Here is a 27,836-nt window from a genome sequence, read left to right as displayed (position 1 = left end):
CCCCATGAAAAAAAAAATTCCTAATGATTTAAAATTTTAAAGTGTGACTTCGGGGTTAACACGTCGTTTCTTCAATCATAAGTGGTATCATATTAGCAAATGAGCTCCAAATTCCATTTTGATTGAAGCATTAGATTCTTATTGAAATTTCGGAGCCATAGCAAAAAGAATCGTCGAATTCGGACATCGTATGAGAAAGTTATGCCCGTTTCCATGTCATTCCCGTCGCTAGCGTCCAGGGTAGCGTGAGGTGCTAGCCCTGGCGCTCGGATTTTTTGAGATTCTAGAACCAGCGCCACAGGCAGGGCCCCACGCCACCTGTGGCGCTATAATATTAAGTTATATACGGGGTTCATTTTTCCCCACTTCATTTGGACGAACCTTGGGGTTCTTCTTCACTCTCTCAAGACCTCCAACTCCCCCCATCTTCAAGGTGAGTAATCCCTACAAATTTGGTATTTCATTCCATCAATACTACCCTAAAACTAACTCAATCCTCCACAAAATCCTTAGATTTTCAAGAAATTTCTTCAAGAACTCACAAGGAGGATTTTGCAAGATATCTTCCAAAGGATAATCCTACATTCTTAGGCTTACATGCATGGATTTATTATGGGAATATGAGTATGAATTAAGTATTGGGGCTCATGGGATGGTGATTAGAAGCCATAGTTTCCCAATTTAAATACATAACCATTGTAGAGATTGAAAGGTAATTATTTGATGAAATTTTGTTGGTTGGGTATGGATGGATGGTCATGCATGCGATGTTGGAAGTTATAAAATATTTAAGAATGATGGGGGGGGGGGGATAAATTGTTGGTAAATGATGCTAGTTGGATGAATTAATTCTATGGCTATGAGATGTAGAAGTTTATGCCTATCATGTGTTTGATAAAGTGTCTAAACGGCCTAAACTATAGAATTTGTTACTAATGATGGTTCCATTGGATGTTGATATTGTAGATTAAATTTGCGTAGTGTAGTAGATCGTTGTAGTATCATTAAGGGACAAATTTCAGGTATGTATGGCTAAACACCCTTCTTCTTAGAATCGAACCCCTGGTGTTCGGGTAATTGGTGTAAGTCCCTAAATTGATCATACTAGAATTGACTGCCCTAATGTGTTGTGTTGAAAGATTCATGTTCAATAATTGCTCTAAATTGTTTACCATGTCATCATGATATTTGAGAATGTGTTTAAATGTGAAATATGTGTTGAGAAAGGTCAAGAATCGAATAAAGATTGCTATGCTAATTTGTATGAAAAACCTCCGTGTGATTAGGATTTTTCAAGCTTTTCCCTTATGTCTGCAATGCCTTATATGATAGGTCTTATTGATGTTGATGGTAATGTTATTTGAATGTATAAAAAGGGAAACTTGGATTGTAACATACAGCCAAGAGCCAAGAATGACTTAATAAATGAGGCTACTCGTGCCATGTGTTGAAATATGGGAAGGAAATGTGAATTGAGATGAACGATTGAAAGGATGATGTCTCAAGTGAGATGGCCCCGCCGATTGGGCCGTGATCGGACACCATGCCGCACACATGATGGTAACTGTGCTGGAAATGATTGATTGAAATTATGGATATGGTTGATGTCTCAAATGAGATGACCTAGCCAATCGGGTCGAGATTAGACTCCGTGTAGGAACACGGTGGTATTATGAATTGTGGCACATAGCACTAAGCTTATCAACATAATAAGATGGAAATTGAACCGAGAACTATGTGATCCTTACTTGATGTTTTTCGTATTTGTTTGAAGCTCTTATTGTACATCATGACTGCTTCCCCTTTGTTTCATTATTCATTCTATTAAGATTGGTGTTTAACTTTACATACTAGTACTATTCGACAGTACTAACGCCCCTTTTACCGGGGGGCGCTATATTTTTAAATAGATGTAGGTGGTTCCATAGCAGACAATGTTGATCGCAGCTAGTGGCACACTTTTTTTCCAGCTGACTTGGTGAGCCCCACATCATTTCGGGGTCCTATATCATTTGTTTCTTTTGTTTGCCTTCTTATCATGTTTTGAGGTATAGTCGGGGCCTTGTTGCCGACACTTTTGTAGCAGTCTCTTTTGTATCTACTTAGAGGCTCCGTAGACATTATGTGGATTGCATATGGGTGTTGGGAAGGTCAATGGATTATGTTGTGTTTTAGAATCTTGTTCTACTAAATCGTAAGGTGTATGTATTTTGAAACTTATCAATGATGTGGCTAATAAAATGGCTTAGCAATATACTTGTATGATTTCCTATTGTCTAATTAATGAAATCATGTCTTCTCTTGATCGTAAGTGATTTGGGTAGAAAGTGTCTAACAGGCTTGCTCGGCCTGGTTCACTCGATTGAGCACCGATCGCGCTCCCCGAGCTTGGGGCGTGACAAACTTGGTATCAGAGCCTAAAATTTTGAAGTGTCCTAGGATGTCTCAGAGCCGTGTCTGGTAGAGCCCTTCTTACCAGTGTGTTGTCGACCACATCTATACATAGGGGGTACTTGGACATTTAGGAATATTACCCTTCTTTGTTGATCTATATCGTGCGATAAAACTGAATGTGAGGCTGTTCTCCTCTAACTCGTGCATTGTTCTAACTTTCAGTAAATGGCACCTAAGAAGAAAGCAAGAATTCGCCAAGAAGCCAATGCCACCCCAGGAGTGGCTGTTGATTCTCTACTTGATGGTGCGGGTGAGGATAATCCCCTGACTATTACTCTACCTGATTCTTCTATACCGGAACAGACTGCACCAGCTCCTATATCTACTGAGGGTGCAACGATCCCTCCCACCGATATTCCTGTTCCACCTCCAACCCCAGCTTCCGGTTCTGGTATTTCTGATAGGGATCTTAGGGGAGCTATCTAGATGCTGACACAGTTAGTGGCTTCTCAGGCCCAAAGGTCGAATGTTGCACCCACATCTTCTAGCCAACATGGGGATTCTACGAGTTCTAGGGTCCGTTAGATCCTCCAATGTTCACAGGTACTGATCCCGAGGCAAACCCTCATGATTTCATTGATGAGATGCATAAGAGTCTCCGGGTTATGCATGTTGCCGAGACGGAGGGAGTGGAGTTGGCCGCCTATCACTTGAAAGGGGTGGCATATTCATGGTTTGAGATGTGGGAGGATTCCCGTGACGAGGGGAGCCCTCCGGCGAGGTGGAGTGAGTTTGCAGATGCTTTCATGGACCATTTCTTGCCTGCCGAGACTAAGGTAGCCCGTGCCGCAGAGTTAGAGAACCTTGTTTACCGTGAAAATGGTAATAAAAATTAAATTTGATTATGGGATTATAAAAATACGTGATCTATTTTTATGCCGGTTGTTAAGAAGTTGATATTATGTGAAAGACTTGGAAGCGAGATAAGAGCTCTAAAACGAGATATTAACCAAACCAAATCACTGTCAATCGGGGCCTCGAGATTACTTATTCGGGGCTTTGAGGTTGAGTTTGAGGCTCGGCTAGGAGCTATCGGGGGTAGTCGATGGGCGACTAACAGTTAGAATGAAATCAATGAAGGCTCTATATGGCCAATAATAAGCAATAAATGACGAACAATAAATAGAACACGATGAATGTAGGCAATAAATGAAGTAATGGACTCAAGAGAATATGTTAAAGAGCAGAGAGAATGTTCTTGTGTATTTTAGTATGGAGCAACAGATGTTTACAAAATGACAAGGATCCCCTTTATATATGAGGGGGAACATAGTACAAAATACATTAATTACAAAGATATGGGGCAGGTATAGCCACCTAATGCCCTGATACGGGTCAGGGCTAGACCTCTAGGCTTTGTCAGCCTTAGTCGTGCGCCTAGGGAACTTCCCACTTTTTTATCATAGCCGTCTACTTGCGCTGTCTCGAGGTTGGGCATTGATGGCCCTTCGGGGTGAATCTCGACCTTAGTCCCGAGGCTTTGGATAACTTTGCTTACGAGGCATTATAATGGACAAAAATCAAACCCTCCGATTTTACCGCACACAAACCTCAAACAGGGTAGTAGGAGTGTGTGGAGTATCACATGGAGTTCGCGCACCTGTCAAAATATGCCATCACATGACGCCCACCATGGAGGCTAGAGTGCGTCAATTTGTGCAGGGCCTTAGCCCTTTGGTTATTAATGAGGTTGCCACAGCAGCTTTAAATTTTGATATGAACTATGGAAAGATGGTGGAGTTTGCTCAAGCTACAAAGACCCGCAAGTTGAATAACAGGATGGAGAGAGAGGGTAGCAGCAAGGCCCGATCCACGAGCCATCCTGGAGATTCATTTGGTGGGGGAAGATTAGTCTTTCGGGGAGGATAATCAGGGCCATCTCAGTCCTATGCTCAGTCTTCAGCTAGTGCCCCGCTAGCAAGGGCTAGTCAGCAGCAGGATAGTCATTTCAAGCCCAATCAGGGCAGTAGGGGACCCCACCAGCAGTGTCGATTAGGAGGGAGATTCCAGCATTAGCGGGGGCCCCCATGCCAAAAGTGTGGGAGGATGCATTTAGGGATATGCTACATGGACCTGCCAGTATGTTATGGTGCGAGATGAGAGGCCATATTCAGAGGGAGTGTCGTGTATCCTGCCACAGTGCAGACAGGGGCACAACACAGCCATCCAGTTCTACAGCTGCTACATCTCCAGCACCCCCTCCAGCTCGAGGCTCTCCAGCACTAGCAGGGCGTGGTGCAGCTAGGGGTGGTGCTTAGAGTTCAGGAGGACCCAGCTGTTTCTATGCTATGAGTGGTCACCAGAGTGTAGAGGCTTCTCCAGATGTTGTCACAGGTATATTGACTGTCCAATCTCATTATCTGTATGCCCTTATTGATCCCGATTCCACTTTGTTCTATGTTACTCCTTATGTTCCTATGGAATTCGGGATAGAACCGGAACAGCTTCATGAGCCGTTTTCTGTATCTATTCCGGTTAGTGAGTCTATTACGGCTGCGCGGGTCTATAGAGATTATGTTGTCATGGTACGTGGTCGGGATACCATGGCCGATCTCATTGAATTGGGAATGTTTAATTTTGATGTAATTATGGGGATGGATTGGCTTAATTCATGTTTTGCCAAGCTCGACTGCCGAACTAGAACTATGAGGCTTGAATTTCCTAATGAGCCAGCTATTGAATGGAAGGGGGATAATGTGGTGTCGAAAGGTAGGTTTATTTCTCACCTTAAGGCCGCGAAGATGATTAGCAAGGGGTGTATCTACCATTTGGTCCGGGTTACGGACACTGATACTGAGGCACCTACACTTGAGTCTGTGCAGTTGTGAATGAATTTCCTGATGTCTTTCAGATGAAATCCCTGGGATTCCACCAGATAGGGAGATTGATTTTAGGATTGACGTGATGCCAGGCACGCAACCCATATCAATTCCTCCTTATAGAATGGCACCGACAGAATTGAAGGAGTTAAAGGAACAATTGACGGATTTGTTAGAAAAGGGTTTCATCCGACCGAGTGTGTCGCCTTAGGGCGCACCGGTTCTCTTTGTAAGAAAGAAAGATGGGTCGTTACGGATGTGTATTGACTACCGGCAAAGTCACAATAAAAATAAGTACCCTCTACCAAGTATAGATGATTTGTTTGATCAATTACAAGGTGCTAAGTACTTCTCCAAGATTAACTTAAGGTCCGGGTACCACCAATTGAAGATAAGAGAGTAGGATATTCCAAAAACAGCTTTCAGGACCCGGTATGGGCACTTCGAGTTTCTAGTAATGTCTTTTGGGTTAACAAATGCCCCGGCAGCTTTCACGGATCTTATTAATAGAGTCTTCAAGCCTCTTCTTGACTCCTTTGTGATAGTTTTCATTGATGACATTCTTGTATATTCACAAAGTCGAGAGGACCATGCCGGTCATCTCAGGTGACTTGATGAGCCCCACATCATTTCAGGGTCCTATATCTTTTGTATCTTTTGTTCACCTTCTTATCATGTTTAGAGGTATAGTCGGGGTCTTGTTGCCGGCACTTTTGTAGCACTCTCTTTTGTATCTACTTAGAGGCTCCGTAGACATTATGTGGGTTGTATATGGGTGTTAGAAAGGTCAATAGATTATGTTGTGTTTTAGATTCTTGTTCCACTAAATCGTAAGGTGTATATATTTTGAAACTTATCAATGATGTGGCTAATGAAATGGCTTAGTAATATACTTGTATGATCTCCTATTATCTAATTAATGAAATCATGTCTTCTCTTGATCGTAAGTGAGTTGGGTAGAAAGTGTCTAACAGGCTTGCTCGGCTGGGTTCACTCGGTTGAGCGCCGGTCGTGCTCCCCGAGCTTGGGGCGTGACAATTTTCTGTCCAGATTTTGGGATTTAACTTATTTTCACAGTTTTTGAGTTTTGGAGTACGAGAGGAGGAGATTTTTATGTGGTTTCATCCCAATATTAAGATTAAGTAATTTCTACTTGGTTTTGATTATATATCTTGATTTTTCATGGATTTCTAGACCTAAAATACGGAATTTTAAAGTGAAATTTAAAGTTTTTGTCTACAACTTAAGAGAGTGTGTTTTGAGGTTTAAAACATCAATTTAGACTCGAATTTAGAAACTAATCATATACTTAGACTCATGGGATGGCCAACAAGATCGACTCCTAGATTTGGATTTTGACCATGTGGGCCTAGGTTCACTTTTGGTTGACTTTTGAGAATTCATTAAAGATCGAAAACTTTTGCTTTGAGATTGCGTCTTATAGAATTATTTGACCTTATTGAGTATTAATTGGCTAGATTTGGAGCATTTGGAGGTTTCAGATAGAGGAAAAGTGGTTGTGGAAGGTTGAAGCGATCCCAAAAATAGGTAAGTCTCTAGGCTACCCTTGTTAAGAAGGAATCCACCTAAAATGGACGTAGTTTCTATGTGTTACTTGAGTTGAGGGTTGGGTATATGCGAGTGACAAGCGTATATACACGGACCAAGGATTATACCATAGTAAAGGTAGTTTTAGGCTTCTTTATTCCTTGTTTGGTTATGTATTTTTATTGATACATGATTTATTTTATTGTTGACTACGTAGATTTTCTTATTCATGATAGATATTATGTCTAGATTAATGATTCCTTATTTGAACATGATGACTCATTCTTGATATGTCGATCTATTTGATTTAGTCGTAGTCATACATTATTCTTATGGGCACATATATCTGCATATGTTTTCATGTCTCTGTGAATCATATATACATTATCTCACATGCATATATCTATGCATATATATACAAGTATACGAGCTGAGTTATGGCACGATAGTACATCCTATGCGGATTGATGTGATTTTGGTACTGTGAGATATTTTTGCATATTGAGACATAAGCGGATTGATGACTAATATCTGATCCTTCGAGATATATTGTTATTGGTGCGTGGATATGGATCAGTACCTCCGGAGTTATGTGATCACCCATGTTGCATTGGTCCTTGTGAGCACATGGACATAAAATTGTGCTTAGTGAGGGGCGTTTATGTCAGGTACTCGTACAATGCTGAGTGTGTGTGATTGTGAGGGGCACTTCTGCCAATAAAAAAGGTGTGCTGAGTGATTGTCGATTGATACTGATAGTACTGATTCTGTGAAAAGGTTGAGTTTTGAGCATGCGTATACATAATTCACTCATGTAGAATCATCCCTTCAAATGTTAATTGATGCATCTCATCTATATGTGCGGATTTGGAGCCTTAAATCATGCTATGTCTTGCATATTATTTATCTTATGTAGACACGATGTACAAATTATGCTTGATCATTATCTCTAAGAAGCATGCTTATTATCTATTTTGGTTGTGATTCATATTACTAATATTTACTGTTTCGGAGCTGTTCCTTCTATTTATTTTTACTTGTTGATCTCTAATTATAGAAGTAAGTATCATGTTGGTTTGAGCCTCTCCACTACTTCCTAGAGGTTAGACTTAATACTTACGAGCATCTTGGGTCGGTCGTACTCATACTACAATTCTTAACTTCTTGTGCAGATTTAGGTATTAGCCTAGTGGAGTTCAAGGAGGTGTTTAGCTATTGATATTGGAGACTCAAGGTAGTGCTGCATATCCATTTGCAGACCCTTGGAGTTGCCTTCCTTTCTTTTTCATTACTGTTCAGTTCATTCAGACAATATTGTGAATTTTATTTTAGACCTTTGTATATATATATATATATATATATATATATATATATATATATACACACACACACACACACACACACTTACACACACACACACACACACACACTAGTGGCTTAATTTAATGTTTGAGATTGTTGGTTTACCTATCCAACATGTTAGATGCCATCACGAGCATTGATAGGTTTTGGATTATGGTAGCTAGGTATCAGAGCATAGGTGGCATAGGTCTTACGAGTCATGAGCATCTCTAGTAGAGTCTTGCGGATCGATATCGAGACGTCTATACTTATCTTCGAGAGGATTTGGGACACTTAGGAAACCTTACTTTCTTTCTTTCTCTATCGCCCGACTTTGTTTCATCCTAAAGTTTGAATATTTACTCTTTTATTCTCTCACATATGGTGAGAACACGTGCGTCAGCCACAATTGAGCAGGAGCTAGAGCCCTAGGTTGTAGCCGCTACTAGATGTAAAGGTCGAGGCATGTGCAACAACACCTACAACCACTCTTACTCATTCCAGAGCAGTCTCCAAGGAGCCACCTGCAACTCTAGAGGTGGACCAAGTTCTAGAATATATTATTTCACCTGGATCAGCTCGGGTTCCCGAGGGTTTTATTGCTACCCTGTGCTTCAGGATGCCTTGGTTCGTATAGTGGGCTTCTTTGAGAGCATGAATAAGGCAGGTGTACTTCCTATGGCACCAACTACTTCTTAGGGGGTAGGAGATCAAACTCCAGTCACTATAACGACCCGGTCGGTCATTTTGTGTATTCGAGCCTCGTTCCCCTCTTTGATACTTCTTATATGCTTTTTATTGTTTTGTGACTTACAGGGATGGTTGGTATGGTTTCATGAAAGTTTCGGAGTGAATTGGAATACTTAGTTCTATAGTTGGAAGCTTTGGTTATAAGAATTGACCAAGGATTGACTTTTGAGTAAACAACCTCGTAATGGTATTTTGATGGTTGCAATAGGTTCTTATGGTGATTTTGGATTTAGGAATATGTCCGAGTTTAGATTTGGAGGTTCCTAGTTTCACTTGGCTCTAATTATCGAAAGTTGAAAATTTGAAGGTATGGGAGGTCCATAAGTTTGACCGAGAGTTGAGTTTGATGATATCGGGTTCAGATTATTGTTTCGAGATTTGGAATTGATTTTTTTACTTCATTTGGGACTTGTGTGCAAAGTTTCATTGTATTCCGAGTTGGTTTGATAGGAATCAGACGTTGGTTGTGTCACGACCCAAAATTCAACTAGTCGTAATAGCACCTAACCCAACCCGCTAGGTAAGTCAATTTATTAATAATCCAACTCAAGGAGATCTACTCAGAAAATAAATAATGAAATAACTGAACTTTGATATAGATATCCCAAGGATTGGTAGTACAAATCATGGGCTTCTAAGATTTAGAGTTTACAAAGCTGGTATGAAATAAATACATTATCTATTTGAAATATACATGAACAGATTAATAATTCTAAAGCTACCAAGAACAAGAGGCAGCTTTGGCCGGAACACAGGTACACCTTCAATGCCAGCTCCCGCCATACATAGATAAGATATTTCAATCTCAGATAGCATGAGGAAAGTACATCTTTATGCCTACATGTCAATGTGCATGTGAAGTCATGAATATCACAATACTGTACAGCATGAGGAGATGCATCTCTATGCTTACATGCCAAGTATGCATGTCAAATGTAATGCACCACAGTGATAAACTCGTGTACTCATGCTCCGGGGTATTCAACCTCCCTCAACATGCTCAGTCACTCAGCACCTCCCAGTCAACACTCTCAATCACTTGGCACTCGCACTCAGTAGGTACCTGTGCTTACTACTGGTATGACTTCAGAGGGGCGGATCCCGCCCAAGTGCCAATATAAAGCCAATCCAGCCTGCTGCGGCATTGTCACGACCCAATATCAAACTAGTCATTATGGCACCTAACCCAACCCACTAGGTAATCCAATTAGCAACAATCCAATTCAAATGAGATTTACTAAGAGAAATAATGATAATATAACTGAATTTTATACAAAGAATTCCCAAAGACTGGTAGTACAAGTCATGAGCCACTAAGACTTAGATTTTCACAAAACTAAATTGAAATAAATACAACATCTGTTTGAAATGTAAATGAACAGAATCTGAATCTAAAGCTACCAAGGACAAGTGATAGCCAGAACTGGAATGCATGTACATGTTCAATGCCAGCTCCCTCCATACACAACAACATCACACCAAGATCTGCACGCAAGGTGCAGAAGGGTAGTATGAGTACAACCGACCCCATGTACTCAATAAATATCCTAACTAACCTCGGCGAGATAAAAGAAGCAAGAACTATAGATGATACTCACTAACACCTGTACACTTCATAATTTCAACAAGGACAGAACAGATATATGATCAAATAAGGAAAAACTCAGGTAAAACCATTTTTGATGCTCACAAATTCTTGGTTTTAAAGTGTTCTGCTCAGACAACAATCCAGCATATAAGCAAGATATGCAAGTAAATCAGGTAATAAGTCAAGGGATTTGCAAGTAAAGATGAAACATAATAACCAAATATCAGCCCATTGCGGTGCGCAACCCGATCCAATAATGGTAACTAGCTCTCTCAGAGCTCACATCAATATCAACCACACGGACAACTCACTTGTTGCATGGACAACTCACGTGCTATAGTATCAATATCTGGATCCGCACGGACAACTCACGTGCTATAGTACTAATATTTGGATTCGCACGGACAACTCGCGTGCTATAGTATCAATATCTTGATCCGCACGGACAAATCACGTGCTATAATATAAATCCGCACAGGCAACTCACGTGCTAATATCGCAATCCGCTGGGCGTGGTTATAGGCATGCAGTCCAAACCATAATGCATAGAAGAAAGTATATAAGAACACATGTGTATGACGAATAAATATCAAATTTCATGCTCTTGGACTGGTATTATTACATGCTAAAGTGTAGGCATGTGCAATGTGTGCTATCATAGCTTAAATCGGAAATTTTATCACAGAAATAACAATTACCAAGTTTTATTCAGGGATTTAGCCTCTTCGTAACCTCAAACATGGCACAAATAGTTCACAACAATGACACAAATATGAGGAACATTTTAGCTTAAAGCTTAATAGTCAACTCTAGGCATATCATAGCCTAAGAATTACCTCGAGCATAGATAAATACCCCAATGCTCGCACATGGGTTCAAATCCCGCACATTCGCACCCATAGCACGTAGCTTTCACAAATAATTCTGGCAACTAGTGCCTCAACCAAGTTTAGATAGGATTCTTATCTCAAACAAGCCAAATCCAATATCGAGCAAGTCAACCACAACTCTAAAACTGCCCTCCCGCGTGTACTGACCTCCGAACGGCTCGAAAATAGCCAAAAGCAACTCAAGAACATCAAATAATGCCAAAGTAAACAAATCCCATCGATAAAGGTTGAATCTTTATTCAAAAGCCCAAAGTCAACCAAAAAGTCAAACCCGGGCTCGCACCTCGGAACCAGACAAAACTTAAAAAATCCGACAGCCTATCTAATTATGAGTACAACCATACTAGTTTTACTCAAATCCGACTCCGAATCGATGTTCAAAACTCAAATATTCACTCTATAAAACTTTAGACTAAACCCCCCTAAATCTCTCTTTAAAATCAATAGTCATACATCGAAAACAAAGCTATTCTAGTTTTCGGAACCACAATCCGAATCCAATAACCTCAAAGTCAACTCTCGATCAAACTTATGAACTTTCCAAACCTTCAAATTTCCAACTTTCGCCAACTGAAACCTTCTTGAAATATCCAAATGCAAATCCGGGCATTCGCTCGAGTCCAAAGTCGCCATCCGGACCTAGGGAACCATCAAAACTCCGAACCGAGGTCAAATACTAAAAAGTCAAACTTGGTCAACTCTTCCAACTTTAAAGCTTCAATCATGAAATTTATTCTTCCAAATTAATTCCGAATAAGCTGAAAACCAAAAATAAAGATTCACACAAGTCATAATACATCATACGATGCTGCTCAAGACTTCAAATAGCTTAACGGAATGCAGATGCTCAAAATGACCGGCTGGGTCGTTACATTCTCCCCCACTTAAATGTAAGTTCGTCCTCGAACGTGTCGAGAGTCGTTCTAGAGCCATCAAATCGCCGTGTAACCTTACCATGCACATACTCGGGGGTGATCTCATGTCACCATAATCCACATAAGCATGACAACACAACCTAACTGAATATCCTTAATTCAACCTTAGTCCGTAAACCTCATAATCCAATTTCCAACATCCGAAATTTCCTACAAGACCCGACTCTCGCATTTACACACTGTATAAGGCTTCTCAAACTATATCGAGCAATAATCATAACCCAAGATGTAATCACATGATATACAACATAAGTCAATTACTCATAACAATAACTTCCGGCCATAATAAATGCTCAAAACAAACCCGGTACCGGTAATAAACCTCATATCACACAGTCCCTCCTTCCTTCTACGCGAACGCGGTCCCTCATACGCGTTTGCGATGCACAATCACCCAACCTTCAGCGAACGCAAAATCCCTTCTAGAACGCGAAGAGAAAAAATCATTTGCCAGCAAAGACGCGATCGCGACCTATTCTTCGCGATCACGAAGAAGGAAACCAGAAGCTCTAAAACCAGCAATTCCAACACATGAACACATGGTCGGAACTCAATCTGAAACACGCCCGGGGCCCCTGGGACCCCGTTCGAACCTTCCGATCAGCATAAATCTTATGCCTAGACTGTGCGGCAGGAAGCCGATCCTAGATCAACTTGACTTTATCCAAGGCATCTCGAACCAAATCTATGCCCAACAATTTAGCCTCACCCAGATCAAACCAACCAACTAAGGAACGACACCATCTCCCATATAGGGCCTCAGAAGAAGCCATCTGAATATTCGATTGGTAGTTATTGTTATATGTGAACTCTGCAAGCGGCAAGAACCGATCATAAGAACCCCCGAAATCCATAACACAGGCACGAAGCATATCTTTTAATATTTGAAGGGTGCGCTCGACTGCCTATCCGTTTGTGGGTGAAATATTGTATGCAACTCAACCTGTGTGCCTAACTCATGTTGTATGCAACTCAACCTGTGTGCCTAACTCATGTTGTATGGCTCTCCAGAAGTGTGATGTAAACTGCGTGCTCCGGTCAGAGATGATTATGTTACAACCCATATTTTCATACGTGAAGGTACGCCATAAGTAAATTGATGGAAGATCGGAAAATGAGATGTTACATCCCGCATTTTTGTATGTTAAAATTTCGTCGTAAGTTAATCGACGTAAGTTCGGGAATGAGATTATTTTGGAGATTATAAGCATTATGCTATTTCAAACAACTGATAAATAAATTCGTGAAGGAGAGAGGGTAAGAGAATCAAAGAAAATGAGTTTCATCGAAGTTTGACAATTTGGGGATAAAATACGGTCCAAGCTATAATACCCCGTATTTATGGACTAGTGCCATACAAGGTACCACATGACCATGATAGTAAAGTGTATAAAGTGTGTTAAAAGTGAGTAGTATTTTAAGTAATTTGAGATAATTCTTAATTATGTGGGCAATGGGTAATTATGGATTTTAGTAAGAGATTAACTAAGTGATTAAGTTATTTGGATAAGGCTTAATAAACCTTCACGTGGAAGCAAGATCAAGCTCCAATTTGTGACTCTTAAGTCACATTTCAAGGTGGACAAATTTGTGAGTTTAGTGGCTTAGTCACCCCTAAAGTGGGGCCCACTCACAAGGTTAAAAATCAATCTCCTTAATTCATTAAAGGGATGGATGAGCTTCAGCAAGATAAGTTATACAGTATTTGATCAAATTCAAAAGAGAGATATATCTATTTTCAATAGCAACGTAACTTCAAGAATTTCATACGAAGTTATACTGAGTAATAGCAATGGTATTTGCAATTCAAAGGGAGCACGGTACAATCGTTCTCAAGAATATCGGATATTTTTCCTACTTCGATACGCCGTTACATGTTGTCGCAATTGATGTGCGTTGGAAGGATTACCAAGAGAATCGACTCAGATATGTTAGGGCTATCCCTTCTGTCCTTTTGGCATGATCTATACGACACAAACAAAACGAGCAAATGCATGACTTCCATAAATGACTCTATTCATAGAAATACTAGAGATGCTTATGTTCTTGATTCCCCATGTGTACCGTTGTTCTATCGTTTGTTCATGGGTCTCAGAAAAATACGTAAGTTGAAAAAGTTTACTTCATGATATCACTCAAAGGCATAACGGTCTTAAGACATTCCTAGAGATTTTATTGGCGTACTTCTCATGCGTTGCATTCATTTACACATGTACATTGACCCATGACTAGATGGCGTATATATATATATATATATATATATATATATATATATATATATATATGTATATATATATATATATGTATGTATGTATGTATGTATGTATGTATGTATGTATACGGGATATGGAAAAAGGTTACGGCGTTATATACGCACCACCACCTGATCAGCTGGGATATGTTGATGATTTTGCCACAATGGTCGAGATGATATGATGGGATGCCTTCAGAGGCTTGATGATGTTATGAACACATGTACCTATGCACGACATGACATTCATATGCATATGCATGACATTATAAGTATTTCATGATTTATAGAGTTATCCAGGCTTACAGGTTAAATAATTTACTCTATGTTTCTTCCATGTATTTTATGTACTTGTTTATGTGCCTTACATACTCGGTACATTATTCGTACTGACGTCCTTTTGTTGGAGACGTTGCGTTTCATGCCCGCAGGTTCCGATAGACAGGTTGAGAGTCCTCCAAGTAGGCTATCAGCTCAGCGGAAGGTGTTGGTGCGCTCCATTTGCTCCAGAGTTGCTTATTTAATCAGTATAATTAGGACATGTATTGATTGGTATGGCGGGGTCCAGTCCGACCTTTGTGATACTTATGTACTCTTAGAAGGATTGTAGGCAGATGTCATGTATACGGATACTTGTATGGCCTTGTCGGCCTATATTTTGACTTTACAAATGATCATGGTTGCCTTATAGGCCCATATGTCACGTATGTAAGTTGTTATATCAGGTTGGGTCATTCAATGTCAAGTATTCTCTCATGTTTATTCTACTTATCTCATGACAGCCTCTCCGGCTCATTTACCTATAATAGTATGATACGAGAGATACGTTATGTTGGTACTCGGTTGAATAAGGTACCGGGTGCCCGTTGCAGCCCATCGGTTTGGGTCGTGATAGAAGTGGTATCAGAGCAGTTCTGTCCTAGGGAGTCTACAAGCCGTGTCTAGTAGAGTTTTGTTTATGGGTGTGCCGTGCACCACACTTATAAGTAGGAGGCTACAGGGCATTTAGGACTGTCACTCTTTCTTCTTACTCTAGATCGTGTGGTAGAGCTCAGTTGTAAGAATTCAATTTCCTAATCTCTATCTTATTCATAATACGACGATGCCTACATCTAGAAAGACGGTTGTTAAGAGATATAGCTGTGGAAGAATTGAGTCAAAGGAACTCGATTTTTGCATCATGCTTATGATGGATAAATATGAGGTATTTAGCAGATCACGTGTATACTAAGATGTGTAAGCTTCTTGATAAGGATCCCTAAGGCAGGAATATCTACCACTCTTACGCTGAAAAGGAATAAGAGAATCGGAAGCTAGATACATGTTTCAACAAGTAAAAGAAGCAAGGTGAAGAAGGGTACGAGGTACCCAGTTAATGAAGATTAACAGTATTTACAATTCAAGCAGAGAAATATAAGCATTTTGAGTTACCTTCAGTTGTAGAAGGGGTATGTACAATTAGTCACACCCATCTTAGTTTTGCTCCATGGGAGCCAACAAATATTGTTTAAGAGAAGGATGGAATATCAGGATCTAGCTGGGGTTAAAGTAACCCAAAATGTTGGATGGATTGTTAGCGTTAGCTGATATTTTCGAAGGCTATTACAAATGTGGTAATAATTCTCCTTGTGAGACACCCAGATGGTGCACTCTAAAATAGTAAAGCAAGATAGGAGTACTACAAAGATAGGCACTGGAAGCCTTGAAGGGATAAATATTACCTTAGTGTGGCTCTCGTCCCTAGTAGAGAAAGAATGTTAGGAAATCCAAAGAGCCAATGGATGGAGCAAGGGGCGCTAAAAGAAAAAGAATGTCTTGTTCGAGTTTTCAGAATAAAGTGATAGACATTAATGTTAGCGGGAAATAAGAAGAGAGTTAATGAAGCATTATGAGTAAGATATGATACATGGATGTCAACGGTAGATCAAAAAAATGACAGTATTACAAAGTCTATAGTCAAGTGAAGGAAAAGACGAGAGGTGACAGGCCTTGAGACAATAAAAGAGTATAGGCCATAAAGTCATATCCTTATTTTGAGAAATAAGTTCGTGACTCTAACGTGAATACCTGAAGGAAAAGTTAGACCTCAGAGTAATAGAAATCTATATGGATTGGTGAAAAAGATAAACTAAACATTAATTGGGGACTCAATGATTTGATAATGGTTGACAACATGAGAATTTCAGATTTCGTTCCGGCAATAATAGAATGGACGACAGAAGAATAACCTTTAAAGTTCATTCAGGAAGACGCTTCCCTAAAGCAAGATATGTAAGCAAAGTTAAGTTACACTAAGTGTCACCCTCGCGAGTAAGTAATTTTGTTATCCTTGGTACAGAAGGATTACCGCAAGGCGAGTAAGGGTCATCGATGATGTTAAAAGATGCAAAAAAATGAAGAAGTAAAACATTTATAGGTAGATCATCGTAGCTCCAACTCTTAGTACTCCCCAAAGGGGGGAATATGGAGTGATGAGGCATTAAGTCTGAATTAAGTGGTTCTAGTAACTATGAAATGGTAAAGGAAGAATGCGATAAAATGAGAAAGGAATGAGATTGCACTTATCCAAATCCTACCAATAAACTACGATTCCAGAACATTATACAAGCACGACGTCAAGGAAAGGAAGTAAGGGTTCCTACCCGGGATGTTATTGATAAATAAGGAGCCAGTGCGAGATGTAAGTTAAGACAAAGTAAATAACCCAAGAAAGATTATGCAGAACATTGATATGAGAATGGGCCAATGAGTAGTTGGTAGTCGATTCAGGAAGAGCCTACTTATGGCTAGACAAGAGGATACAGATGAATCAACACATCGTGCAAGATAAACATAGTGAACCCTAACATGGGGAATTTAGCCTCGTAGTTATAACATTGTAATACTTGAGAAATATTCAGATAGGAGTTGGGGTAGTTAAAGGTACTGTATGAGTGTTACGGAAATATAAGAGAGTGCCACTGGGAAGACAATCAAAATATCAATTCAGATGCAACCCTACAAACACAAGGGCATGGAGGTAAGTAACTATGAATAATTATAGGTGAGGAAGGACATAAAAAATTCCGTCGAGCATAAAATGTAATAAGCTCGCAGCTTTACAAGAGTCAGAGGGTCCTCCTTAAGTACTACAACGAAAGACTTGCTGAGGAAATAAGGAAGAAGGCTTCAACCTAAGCAAAGTGACCTAAAGAGGAAATGGTCTTGTAATAACACTCTCACAACAACATTGTACGCACTCCATAAGAAAGTGGCACCTATCGTGGCTAATGAACGGGAAGAAAAAATTAAAAGTAATAATCGAGATCATATGAGTTGCACAAAAATTTCGGCATGCGTGTAAACTAAGATAAGCTAAGTATGCATGTAACAAAAAGGCCAGAAAGACCAGGAAAAGTAATATCTTATGTTTAAAGAAAGCTGAGAAGGAACGAAAGGAATTATTCGATCAATGGTCCAGAGTTGTTACGTTATGAGTACACTTAAGATTTTGGAGTATTATCCATGCAGCATATATGTTGTCAATCATACAGCCGTAGAAGACTACGGTATAAGTTAAAAGAAAGAATTGAGTCCAGGTCATAGAAGAAGGGTTCAATTGTTAAAAGATTGTATCATAGATATTCCATAGCGTCTATGAAGGGCTAAAGTAATAGGTATACCAGAAGCTGCAGATCGGGAGATAGCTTAAGCCTACATAAAGGCCGATCAGAAGGAAGAGGAAACTAAAGAGTTACATCAACTAAGTAAATTAGGAGTCTGATTATTGGACCCAGAAAGTTATAGACATCATGATTGAGAACATTGCAGAATCACTCTTAATATCGTAGGTGCAAGTATTATAATAGAGCTTCAAGTTGTGGATGTGAATTATACCTATGTGGAAGGGAGGTCATGAATGAGATAGAAAATATGATGCGATATTTTAAGGTAAAGGTGAACAACATACGAGATACTTAGGTGCAGAAGGTTGTGAATAATCGATATTTCAGATAGAGGGCTAGAAGCGTTGGGATTCAGTATCCAGGAATAATAGCGGCGGCGTCTGTGGCATACCTTCCAACCCATGGTTGCTAGGTACTGAGAGGTCTGGTTAAGAGAGTAAAGAAGAATTAGGAACGATGTGATGTATCGCTTGATGTTCAAGAATAACACAAGGAAATCTATGGTGCAAGCAAGTTGAAAGAAGGTTGCAAGTAGTATAAAAAGATATGTGTAGGTCGCAAGCTAAAGTGTGGTAGAGCGACAAGGTTTTTGGAAGACAGGGGTAAGGATAAAAAAAGGCAAGTGAGAAGGTGACGAAAGTGGATAAGCCCTCGGGATTAAGCCCGTGAAAACAAGAGAGCTGATGGGCTCTCTAAGTTATAGAAAGCTTAGTATAGCCTGAATGAACTCAAAAGAGTCTAAGACTAGTAGCATTTAGAAGAGATAGAATGCTGCCCTGGTGGTAATGAGGGTGTAATGGTGATAGATAAAGGATGATGTTTGGGAATTGAGCAATAATTTCATTAATTGTACAGGATTAAAATAGCCACATAAGTTAATTCACATTGTGATGCTATGAAATACGCTTATGGAAGTATAATATCGTATCGCCCCAGGTTTTGGGCGTGACAAATAATCACTTCAAATGTTCCTCGATGCAACATGGGCCCTAGTGATTATGTAAGAAGTTTCAAGTTATCAGTGGTAAATTGTAGATAAATATTTAGGTGAATCAACAATTGATGGACAAATGTCACAAAGTATGAGATGAGATTAGGCCATCAGTCTTAAGTAAGATTAATAGTAATGAAGAAGCGTTAGAGGACTCAGATTTATACCTATAGGATAAGCAACGAGAGTAACCTGGAGTTGGTAGCAGACCTCAGTAATGATAAATTGAAGTAAGAGTTATGGTATAGTATGACCTACCTAAGTGCAGTAAAGTCATACGGATGGATAAACGAATCTACGAAATAAGGTATAGCAATATTCGTGAGTTCAACAAAGTACCAAGCGAAGAACTTCGGAATACCCATAGATTCTCAGAGGGACATCTTATTAAGCTCTGTATATGTTTACAAAGTGAGGCCTAGAGATTGGCTAAAGGCTGGAGGAGAAAGGAGAGAAGATTCGTATAGGTGCACTTACAAAGTAAGAGTTGTACGGGCTTCATGATAAAAGGTAGCAACATTTACAAGATTGGAAGGATTTCGACCACAAGTCATGGTGTGAGAAAGAGGCCCAAAGGGGGGAATGCCCTGGCCTTTGGAATTATTCACAGAACAGTTACCTAGATGGCAAGGAGAGTACTAAATTATTCGGAAGACATAACTTATGAAAATGATAAGTGCATTAGTCAACATTCGAGGACGAATGTTCCAAAGAGGGGAATGATGTTACACCCCATATTTTTGTACGTGAAGGTACGCCATAAGTAAATTGATGGAAGCTCAGAAAATGAGTTGTTACATCCCGCATTTTCGTATGTTAAAGTTTCGTCGTAAGTTAATCGACGTAAGTTTGAGAATAAGATTATTTTGGAGATTATAAGCATCATGCTATTTCAAACAAGTGATAAATAAATTCGTGAAGGAGAGAGGGTAAGTGAATCAAAGAAAATGAGTTTCGTCGAAGTTTGACAATTTGGGGATAAAATACGGTCCAAGCTATAATACCCCGTATTTATGGACTAGTGCCATAAAAGGTGCCACATGACCATGATAGTAAGGTGTATAAAGTGTGTAAAAAGTGGCTAGTATTTTAAGTAATTTGAGATAATTCTTAATTATGTGGGTAATGGGTAATTATTTATTTTAGTAAGAGATTAACTAAGTGATTAAGTTATTTGGATAAGGTTTAATTAACATTCACGTGGCAGCAAGATCTAGCTCCAATTTGTGACTCCTAAGTCACATTTCAAGGTGGCAAAATTTAGGAGTTTAGTGGCTTAGTCATCCCTAAAGTGGGTCCCACTCACAAGGTTAAAAATTAGTCTGCTTAATTCATTGAAGGGATGGATGCGCTTCAGCAAGATAAGTTATACAATATTTGATCAAATTCAAAAGAGAGATATATCTATTTTCAATAGTAACGTGACTTACTTCAAGAATTTCATACGAAGTTATACTAAGTAATAGCTACGGGATTTTCAATTCCAAGGGAGCACGGTACAATCTTTCTCAAGAATATCACACGGATTTTTTCCCTACTTCGGTCTGCCGTTACATGTTGTCGCAATCGATGTGTGTTGGAAGAATTGTCAAGAGAATCGGCTCAGGTATGTTAGGGCTATCTCTTCTTTCCTTTTGGCATGATCTATACGACACAAACAAAACGAGCAAATGCACGACTTCCGTAAATAACTCTATTCACAGAAATACTAGAGATGCTTATGTTCTTGATTCCCCATGTGTCGCGTTATTCTATCGTCTATTCATAGGTCTCATAAAAATACGTAAGTTGAAAAAGTTTACTTCATGATATCACTAAAAGGAATAATGGTCTTATGACATTCCGAGAGATTTTATTGACGCACATCTCATGCATTGCATTCATTTATACATATACATAGACCCATGACTAGATTGCGTAATATACGCGTATATATACATACATACATATATACACACACACACACACACACACACACACACATATATATATATATATATATATATATATATATATATATATATATATATATATATATATGTTACAGCATTATATATGCACCACCACCTGATCAGCTAGTATACGTTGATGATTTTGCCCATAGTGGTCGAGATGATATGACGGTATGCCCTCAGAGGCTTGATGATGTTATGAACACATGTACCTATGCACGACATGACATTCATACGCATATGCATGACACTATAAGTATTTCATGATTTACAGAGTTATCTAGACTTACAGGTTAAATCATTTACTCCATGTTTCTTCCATGTCTATTATGTACTTGTTTATGTGCCTTACATACTCGGTACATTATTTTGTACTAACATCCTTTTGTTGGGGACACTGCATTTGATGCCTGTAGGTTCCGATAGATAGGTTGGGAGTCCTTCAAGTAGGCTATCAGCTCATCGGAAGGTGTTGGTGCGCTCCATTTACTCCGGAGGTTCTTATTTGGTCAGTATAATTAGGACATGTATTGATTGGTATGGCGGGGTCCAGTCCCGACCTTTACGATACTTATGTACTCTTTGAAGGCTTGTAGACAGATGTCATGTATACGGATACTTGTATGGCCTCGTCGGCCTATGTTTTGAGTTTACAAATGATCATGTTGGCCTTATAGGCCTGTATGTCATGTGTGTAAGTTTTTATATCCGGTTGGGTCGTTCTATGTCAAGTATTCTCTCATGTTTATTCTACTTATCTCACGATAGCCTCTCCAGCTCATTTACCTATAATACGAGGGATACGTTACAGTGGTACTCGGTTGAATAAGGTACTGGGTGCCCGTTGCGGCCCATCGGTTTGGGTCGTGACAGATGGATACCGGCATGCCATGAAGTCAAATAATCTCACAGATATAAATTTGAGCCAGCTGCTTTGAAGAATAGGTAGTCACCACCGGAATGAAATGAGCCGACTTGGTCAACCTATCCACAATCACCCATACAACGTCAAATTTCTTCAATATTGGTGGGAGCCCAATAACGAAGTCCATGGTAACACACTCCCATTTCCACTCGGGAATCTCAAGTCTTTGAAGGAATCCACTTGGCCTCTCATGCTCATACTTCACCTGCTAATAATTTAGGCACCGAGCCACATACTCCACTATATCTTTCTTCCTTCTCCTCTACCAATAGTGTTGTCTCAAATCTTGATACATCTTAGTGGCACCCTGATGAATGGAGTACCGCAAATTGTGGGCCTTCTGAAGGATCAACTCACGTAGCCCATCTACATTGGGCATACATAACTGGCCCTGCATCTGCAACACACCATCATCTTTGATAGAAACTTTCTTGGCATCGTCGTGCTGTACCGTGTCCTTAAGGACAAGCAAATAGGGGTCTTCATACTGATGCTCTCTGATGCGCTACTATATAGAAGACCAAGAAACCGCAAACAAGAACTCAACTTGGCTCCGAAACATCCAATCTAATAAACTGATTAGACAAGGCCTGAACATCAATGGCTAGTGGCCTCTTTGTTGCTGGTAGATATGCCAAACTACCCATACTCTCCGCCTTTCGACTTAAGGTATTCGGCACCACTATCGGTCCTCCCGGGTATCGANCAACACCATAAATAGGGGGGATAGGGAAAAAATATTTTTTAAACTTTTCTTTCATTTCATTTATAGCAAGTTTATAAATTTCCCCACCCTCCGAAAATTCAACAAACAAATCACATAGTGCTGCAATATAAACTAAACAGTTTGAAATAGCAGGATAATATTGCCCAGACAATTCATTTGTAGCTTGTTGAAATTGTTGTAAAAAATCTATAAGAATTTTAACATTATTCCAATCTTGATTTGTAAGGATTTCATCATCATCCTCACCACCAACACGAGCATTAAACGTTGCATTAATTGGTTTCTATATTCATATGCAACTACTAAACTTTCGTACATACATTTCCATCTAGTCGGACAAGGTTTAGGAACCTTTCTTTCTCTAAGGCCAAATTCATCACATTTTTTAAAATACTCTCTAAGTCTACTTCTACGGTTTGAATAAAAAAGCCAATTAAGAGCCATTTTAACCTTTTCAATTTCTAAATTTAAAATTCTCATACCATCACCGACGATTAAATGATAAATATGACAAACACATCTAACATGGAAACAATTACTAAATGCAGGATTTAGTGTTGTTGTAAGTATGCCTATAGAATTAGTGTTACTAGAAGAATTATCCATAGAAATTGCCATTATTTTATCTCTAATGCAAAAATATCTACAAATATCTGCAACAGTGTTAGCAATAAACTTACCTGTGTGACGTGAATTAATTATTCTATAAGCAATAATGCGTTTTTGCATTATCCACTCCTCATCTATCCAATGACTTGTAACAGTTAGATAATGACAGTCATTATTACTTCTACCAATATCAGTAGTATAGTAATCCGACAATTTATATGAGTAAATAAATACCGCAAATATTGTTCATATTCATGTTTATATTTATAAATATCGCTCTTTACGGTTGCGCGAGGCCAACCTTTATAAGTAGGATTAAAAACTTTTCTAATATAATGCACAAAGCTAGGGTTAGAAGGAAAAGTATAGGGTAAGCACATAACGGTAACCATCTTTGCTAATTCTTCACGATCTTTATTTGGATCGTAATATAAAATACCACCGGTCACAGTGTTAATTCCTGGTTGAACTAGATTTGAACCTGTACTAGGGTTAACCGTAGTATCTACACTTGTCCCCTCTAGCTGCGCTTTCATTTGTAAAAATTTAGCTTTATCTTTAGGGTGTGTTTTTATGTGCCTAGCCAAACTACCCGTACCGCTACAGTCTCCAGTAAATTCATGCACCAGCAAACTTCCACAAGTTTTACACTTAGCCTTATTTTGTTCTCTTAATTGAGTAAAAAAATTCCAAACAAGTGATGTTTCGGGGCGTTTAGAAGGTTGTCTATTAAAAGTAGGGGTTTCTACAGGTGGGTCGGGCGGGGCATCAGTTGGGTTATTAACAGGACTAGTAGGTGTATCATCTAAATCCGGTTGGGTTTCATCTACATCATCATTTTCATCATCATTTTCAAAATAGTTTCATTAGGATAAAGAGCATTCCTAACTTAATCATTTAATTGTTGACCTGGTGCAACATTATGGCAAAATTCACTATCGAAAAATTGAAAACAAGGGTTATCACTATCAAGAATAATAGGTGCAGGACGACAGGTAACATGTCTGGATCGGGGAGCCGGGGGAAGGGTAGTAGGTTGGCGACTACTTTCACCAATTTTAGATTTTCCCTTACCACCAAACAGTTTTTTCAAAGAAAATGCCATATTAATTATGTCACGCCCCGAACCTAGGCCTAGACGTAACACGACACTCGGCGCCCGACTACATGTGACAGAGCGAACCAACTGGCTAGCTGAATCAACATGTGGTATCATAACGTACTGAATGCAGAATATAAACTAACACATGCTGATATACTAAAAATTGTGGATGATATAAATCAAAGTGCGGAAATACTAATACAATTTTGAAACATATTTGTAGCCAACATGGCTTAATATGAAAAGTCTGTGACTCTGTCTAACTGTTACTCTAGTCTATGAAGCCTCTAATGAAGTACTGAAAACACTGACTGCCTGTAAATACTGAAAGACCGTAAAGTAATGATAAAGCCCCGAAAGAACTGGGGATCACCAAACAGCTGGTACGAGAATCCTAGCGCTCTGAATCTTCAACCTGTAAATCATTACCTGCATCGTGAGATGCAGGCCCCGGGTAAAAAGGGACGTCGGTACATTTGAATTGTACTGGTATGTAAAGCAACTGAAAGAAAGAATTATAACTGCTAAAACTGAAACTAAGCTGATAACTGAGAATTTATAATTGATAACTGAGATGATAACTATTCAAACTGAAACTGAAATGATAACTGATAACTAATAACTGATGACTGAACTGATAACTGCTAATTGAACTGATAACTGGTAACTGAAAAGATAACTGATAACTGATAACTGAACTGAATAAAGGAAGTAAGGATATGAATACTCCCTCTTCTAAATGATGAACAACATGTTTATCTGAATATTAAACTGCAGCCTCAGGCCCAATATATATATATATATATATATATATATGCACGAGCTGCGGCCTCGGACACAAGTATACGTATACATAACTCCGACCTCAGGTCCAAAATGCATAAAGCATAAACTGCGGTCTTAGGCCCAAAGATGCATAAAGCATTAGCTGCGGCCTCAGGCCCAAATATAGGTGTTCAACATTCAGGGATTTAAAATCAGGAACTGAGACTCATACTGCAATACATAATAGTGAAATACTGAATCACGCTGAGTTATATGATACTGGAATACTGGATCACACTGAGTTACATTATACTGGAATACTGAATCATACTGAGTTACATAATACTGGAATACTGAATTATACTGAGTTACATAATACTGGAATACTGAATAGGACTGGAATGAGACATGTATTCTTGAACTGGTTATGAACACCGAAACTGCAACTGTTTATGACATGCTGAGTAAGCTATACTGAGACTTCGGGGAATCAAACCCAAGTCTATATTGAATACGAACTGAGCTCACAACGTTCAGAATGAAAGTCATGAACGAGTTATGAAGCTAGGGAATAGAAGTTTTACAACTATTCAAGGAACTAGGCTTAACTGTATTTCCGAGGCAATTGATACGTTGTAAAAGAAACGTAGTGTAGGGAGAATCATTAAAATTCCCAAACGTAGAGAGTTAGCCTCACATACCTTAACTTCCTTCTCTTGAGCATAATACAATGTTTTTCAACCCCTTTCAACTTTAATCTAAATCAATACAAGTCAAAGGGATTCCATATTAGCAATGATTCTCATGTTTTGGTCACTTAAGCATCTTATCAAACACTTGGTGAAAATAAAGCTTCACAGTCCTTACTAATGGTGTCTCTACACCCAATGACCCATTCTCTTGTTCCTAGATAAATTCTAAAGCATCAAATTGCTATGTTCAATACCCTTCTTTATCACCCATAAGATAAACGATATCTTTAATCAATAATCAACAATCAACAACCCAATCCTATAATTTTTCATGTTTTCCCATCAACTCATATCTCATGAACTAGGGTTTATAATCATTAAACCAATGTTAGAATTAATTAGAGGGTGAAGATATTACCTTTTTGACGTTCAATCTTCTTGAATTCGAGTTCTAGGGTTTCTTCTCTCAACAATGGTGTCCCAATCAAATATCTAATGATATGGAGGGATTAACCATGTTAATAAGATGTTGGGAAATTGAAATTAACTTAAAATCACCATTAGAGTTTACCTGGGGTGGTGGAAGGACCCTTAAGGAGTTAGGTTTCTGAGAGTTCCCCTTTCTAGAGCAAGTTTTTATGTTTTGGGGCTGTGGGGGACGAAATATAGCTTTAAAACGACCACCCACGCGCGAGTTCGTGCACCTGGAGGCCTGTTCGCGCGAGACTTCGCGCTCAACGGCAGTAACACTGCCTCCCACGCGCGAGTTCGCGCACCTGAAGGCTTGTTCGCGCGTGTGTTCGTGCATACGTGTACTGTTCCGAAAAACGCACATAACTTTTTGTACAGAGGTCCGTTCGTGCTCCATAATATATCGTTGGAAAGATATTTCAAATGTCTACAACTTGTATGCTTTAGGTTTTCTCAAATTCCTTACAAATTTTCACTAAACACTGATGGAATACAGACCTTCTGCAAACTTAGTCGATTTTGTCAAATCTTATGCACCTCACTTTCCATCTTGATTTTGAAACAACTATTTTCACCCACAATCATCCCGCTAGGACTTCATATGTCTAAAATATCAAATTAACACCCATTAACATATCCATACCTAGTCCGAATGTACGGGGTGTTACATTATCTCCCCCTTGGAATCATTCGTCTTCGAATGATTGTCCTGACTGTAACTTCTGCTAACTCCGGACCTTTAACGGGTCTGGTGGAACCATGAACTTTCATTAACACTTGCATACTAAACATAATGAATACATGATTACTGAACTACTGAGATACTGAACTGAACTACATTGACTGAATATTAATCTGCCATGAATACGTGAATTCTGAACTAACATGGATATCTGAATATTGAACTGGCACGAATATTTGAGGATTGAACTAGCATCAATATCAGAGCACTAAGCTGGCATGAATATCTAAGTATTGTACTGACATGAGTAGCTGAGTATTGAACGGATTTGAATAGCTGAGTATTGAACTGACATGAGTATCTGAGTACCGAACTGGCATGAGTATATGAGTACTGAACTGATATTAGTATCTGAGTACTGAACTGACATGAGTATCTAAGTACTGAAATGGCATGAGTATCTGAGTACTGAACTGACATGATTATCAGAGTACTGTACTGACATGAGTATCTGAGTACTGGAAACTTGAATGTTATAACATGATACGTGAAATACTGGTTGTACCACCACTCATTCTGGTGGCAACTCCAACTCATAAGCTAATTGACCGATCCTTCGTAAGATTCTATATGGCCCAATATAGTAGGGACTGTGCTTTCCCTTCTTCCCAAATCTCAT

Source organism: Nicotiana attenuata, chromosome 7, assembly GCF_001879085.1.
Source record: "Nicotiana attenuata strain UT chromosome 7, NIATTr2, whole genome shotgun sequence".
Lineage (NCBI taxonomy): Eukaryota > Viridiplantae > Streptophyta > Magnoliopsida > Solanales > Solanaceae > Nicotiana > Nicotiana attenuata.
This window is presented reverse-complemented; position numbering follows the sequence as displayed.